Genomic DNA, 5,090 nt, shown 5'->3' with positions numbered 1-5,090 from the left:
CACGTAGTGGGAAAAAGGAAAACTTTATACCAGTAATATTTATGAACTGGGATTGTAATTAAAGGGATTATATGGATAAATGTTTTTCTCTGTGAACTGTAGATATATTGAACAATTCCTGAAATTTGTTAGAGATGAATCCCATAATTACTGTAAGTCAAATACAAATTTAAGACTTGATATTGGGTCTAATCTTCTCAGAAATTTACCAAAGAATTTTTCATTGTTAGGATTGATTTCCCAACTATGGAAAGCTACTTAGATATTAAAGTAGAAAATAACCCAAGTTGAGGAGTTTGATTTTTAACATTATATAGTGCACTATAGATTTTGAATTAAACTTTAGAGTATAACGTACTTTATACAGGATTGATTATAATTCTGTTGTTATAATAAGCTTGAGTCGGAACCATATATGAATTTGTAGCCAGGTGTGATGATTGAAGAGTGACAGGAACCCATAAGTGTTGTTCTTTTCCTGTATACTACAGCTAGGTAAGTACACAAAATTATCTAGACAGAATGTATTACTGTATCTGCGTGTTTTTTTTTTTTTTTTTTCTTTTTTTTCAGGTAAGAAAATGAATATCTAAATGGTAAATTAAACTGTTACAAAAGCAAATGAGGAGAAGAACCTGGGGGTGTTATGGATAATTTACCAACTGACAAGCAGATTGTTGGTGAAGTACAGCAAACAGTACATGTTCAAATCTAAATATGATAATTGGAAATCAAGGACATAGATTAAGTTGGAACTACATGAATTTGAGTCTAGGTATGTTAGAGAATTAGAGATTAGGAGATGGGACCCAACGAGTGTTGCTCCTCTCCTGTATACAGTACTACAATTAGGTAAACATAAGTCGTTGGCAAATGTAAGAATGGGATTTCACTACATGGATTGAGAGGTCATGAAAAGCTCATGGAAAATCTGATCCACCCCAGGTTAGAATATACAACAGTGGTATGTCCCCCCCCCCCCAAAGAAATACTAAAAAGAAATATATATGTATATATATATATATATATGCAGAAAAAAACACCGGTAAACAAGAAACGTCGTCCAAATGTTTTCGTCTATTTAAGACTTCATCAAGGGAATATAGTAAAGGAGATACAGACAGTATATATACAGAAGTAAAGATATTTTAGGGAACACAGAAAGATGAGTCACACAAGCCTGAGAAAATTACAAACAGTCCTCAGGTCACAGATGGACGTGAGAAGAGAATAAAAAGAGCAGATCAAGAGAATAAAAAGAACAGCAACACCAGATTAGTCCTCAGCCAAGCAGACAATGTAAAGAAGATCAAGATAACTGGAACTACCATAATTAGAAGAAAAGAGAGAGTTAATATTTCTTCCTTTGTTCAGATCAGTATAAGGAGTGGAAAAATGGCAGAGAAGATCTCTTAGTCTGGGATTGGAAAGTAACATGTCATGGGGAATAGGTGGAAAGGATAGCACCAAGGATATCAAGAATTACATTTTATGTTTAGATCCATCAAGAAAAATAAATAGTCCAATCCAGAAATATGAATGAATCTAAAGTGAAGTTTGATTGATGGAGATAGAAACAGGATTCCATAAGCATGAATTGACTAATAAAATACCTCACAGTTGACTTATGTGGAAAGTGGAGCATGTTGGAGGACTAAGGGGCAGATTACAGGAATACCTCACTATATGACCTAGTGCTATAAAGTAGGTAAAACAAATGTTGGGTGTTGTATGTGAAAGCCCCACGAGGCAAAAATTGAGGAGGGGGTTGACAGGGCCCATGAACACAACCCCCCTGTTTACATGTAAAACCCACCTTGATATACAAATTTTCGCATTGCGACCAGTCAGCTGGAAACACAACTCAGTTGTATAGTGAGGTATTCCTGTACTCAAATGGATGAAAGAATTTTTGAAAGGAAGATGCATGAGGACATTAGTAAAGGATACGATGTCAAGTTGGAGAACAGTAGCGAGTTGGGTTCCACAAGATTCATTGCTTCCACCAATAATGTTTCTTGTCTATGTCAGTGACATGATCGAAAGTACAATAAGCTATGCCAACATGTTTGCAGATGACACAAATATCATAAGAAGAGTGGAAAATGAGGAGGAACATAGAATATTGCAAAAAAATCTAGACATTATTTTTGCTTGGAGACAAGAATGGGAAATGAAGTTCAGTACCAAAATTGCAAAGTACTGGAAATGGCCAGTACCTACAAAGACTATCCTTAAACTATTTCTCAGAAAGTGAACCCATTACAAAATCAAAAGAGGAGAAAGACTTGGGAGTGGTGATAAAAGACAAACTGTCACCTGACAGACATATCAGTAGGATTGTGGGAGACACATGTGGACTGATGCAGAAGATTAAATTGGCTTTTCACTATATGGATGAAGATGATATGATATGATTTAACATCACAAACTCTTCCCCATCGGAAGGCTAGGTGGGTGCCCCTCACAGAGGGCTTTGTAGCATGGAATTTAATGAACCATGTCCTTGGTTCAACTTAGCTGGTGGCAGGATTCGAACCGCCATCCCCTTGACCTTCGCCGCAAGTAACAACGCCCTAACCCACTCAGCCAGCGAGCTTCCAATGGATGAAGAGATGGGGAAAAACTAATCAAAACTCTGATCCGTCAAAGACGGGGATATGTGTCAGTAATATGGTCCCCACAGAGAATGAAGGATATAAGCAAGATTGAGAGAATACAAAGGGCTGCAACCAAACTGGTCCCCAGTCAGGCAGATAAACCTAACGACCAACTTTGAAAGATCAAAGAGAAAGAGGTGGTATGATAACAATATTTAGGTCATTACAGGGGATAGATTGTATTGACAGAAGAAATCATCAATATTGAAGGGGTGTACAAGAGGTCATGGGAACAAATTAAGAAAGACCACATATCTAAAGGATGTGAAGAAATAGTTTTCCATATACAGTGAGACCTCTCATTAATGGAAGTTAATTAGCTGTGTTTGCGGTGTTTTCACTGTGTTTTCAGTGTTTTTGGTGCTGTTTAGTGCATGCAATCACAATGCCACCCAAAAACCACTCCAAATTAACGGATTATTCACATCAACAGACACCATTACCCCCCTTTTAGTCAGTTAATGAGAGGTAGTACTGTAGATGCATAAATACTTGGAATAACTTAGAAGGTGCTATAGCCCAAGCACGAACAATGCATGAATTGAAATCTAAATATGATAATTGGAAATCAAGGATATAGATTAAGTAGGAATTGTACATGAATTTGAGGAGGCTATGTATGAAAAAAATTGGAGAGTAGAAGACAGGACCTAATGAGTGTTGCTCTTTTCATGTATACTACAATTAGGTAAAGAACTTTTCCTCTATATTACATTTAGACCAGTAACCTTCCATAACAGTGGTCAACATTTTTTTTTCCCATGAACTATGTTAGGTAGGCCATACTGCGGTTTTTATACCGAATTCAAAATATGTTTGTTGAATTTTGTATCAGGTATAAAGAAATTTCTACAAAGGAAATCACTTATTTGGGATGTGGTAGACAAAAATGAATGTGTCATAATTACAGGTTGGAAAGAGGCTGATTTTATTTCATGGTTGGAAAGAAAGGAGTGCAAAATGCTAGAAATTACATCCACTTTTATGGAAAATGGCCTATATCTGCTTAACCAGATTAAAGAAGTACTTCAGTAAGGAAATTTAAAAAAATGAATGTGTGGTACTTTCCAAGAATAAATCCAGGAAAATGACCCAACTTCAGAAATTACTGGTGGTTTCTGTGAAGCTCATGTGATCATGAAGACTACATCAAACGTTAGCTGAAGGTATGTAGCTTCTACTGGTACCTCATTTATGCCTTTCTGATAAGGGGTTTGAGAGTTATAAGGAGAAGAATTTTTGTTTACATTTTGTGGTGTAAGGGATAGAATTACTTGAAAGGAATTTCAAGAGAATACTAATTCATCAGCAAAGCAATAATACATACATATACTAAAGGTTTTTCCCCTTTACAAGAGAGGTAGCCAAAAAACAAAGGCATACAAACCACTCTCACCCAAAGTTAATGATAATAATAATAATAATAATATGTTGCTTTGACTTTCAGTAAATGGAAAACAGCCCCACAGTAACTGGAAATGACCTATGGACCCTACTGTAGATCTCTATGAGAAGAAACATTGGTATTTGGTCTCTTTTTGTGTTACTGTGGGATTTTTGCTATTATGTCACCAGCTGATATTGATATGAGGAGGGAAACAGATGTCGGTTATCATCTGTCCTTATGTAGAAAAAGGTGGAGGAAATAGAGTTGAACTTGTAGAGGCCTTAGCCTAGACTAAGTGTCACTTTCTTGGTGAGGGTAATGACAAGTTTTGAAGACAAGTGGCAGGGAGATGATGTTATCTAACATCTGTTTTGCGGGACCACCACTTACTTGTACTTATCATTGGCCCTAAGCCAGTGGTCATCAACTCTTGTAGCTAGAGGAGCCTTTTTTTTTTTTTTTTTTTTTTTTTTTTTCTAATCTAGTAAAAATAGCCTTCTTGTGGATGTGCTGTGTCTTATTACATTGCTTCTGATTCAGGGCAGTGGGTGATATGCAGGGATAACTTGTCACACAGGAAGAGCCAAAAAAAGAGGGAGGAAGGGGTGGTGAATGGGAGTGGAGTATGTGGGGATGGAATGGGTGGGAGTGGATTCATGCCTTTGACTTTGGCTACCTCCCTTGTAAGGGGGAGGAAGCTGTTGGTATATGTATGCATGTAATAAAGTTTTTGTGCTCTTGGATCTGCAGTACAAAAATATAAGTTCAGATTAGGAAAGACATTTCTACAGATTATGATAATTGATGGCTACAGATCTTTCTGAAGTTGTTGTTGTTGTTGTTGTCGTTCCCTAGACTGTCTGTCCGAGCAGTCCTTAGTTACAAGTAGAGCCGGTGGCCAGGGCTGGTTGCCGCCGTTTGGCCCCCAACTCTTGGGGTTGGGGGTGGTCCCACGACATAGACGCTGCGGCTCCAGGACCTCTTTCTGAAGTTAAGTATATATGTGTGTGTGTGTATATATATATATATATATATATATATAT

This window comes from Oratosquilla oratoria, chromosome 18 (assembly GCF_046742065.1).
Source record: "Oratosquilla oratoria isolate Oo_2021 chromosome 18, ASM4674206v1, whole genome shotgun sequence".
In the NCBI taxonomy this organism is placed as follows: Eukaryota; Metazoa; Arthropoda; class Malacostraca; order Stomatopoda; family Squillidae; genus Oratosquilla; species Oratosquilla oratoria.
This window is presented reverse-complemented; position numbering follows the sequence as displayed.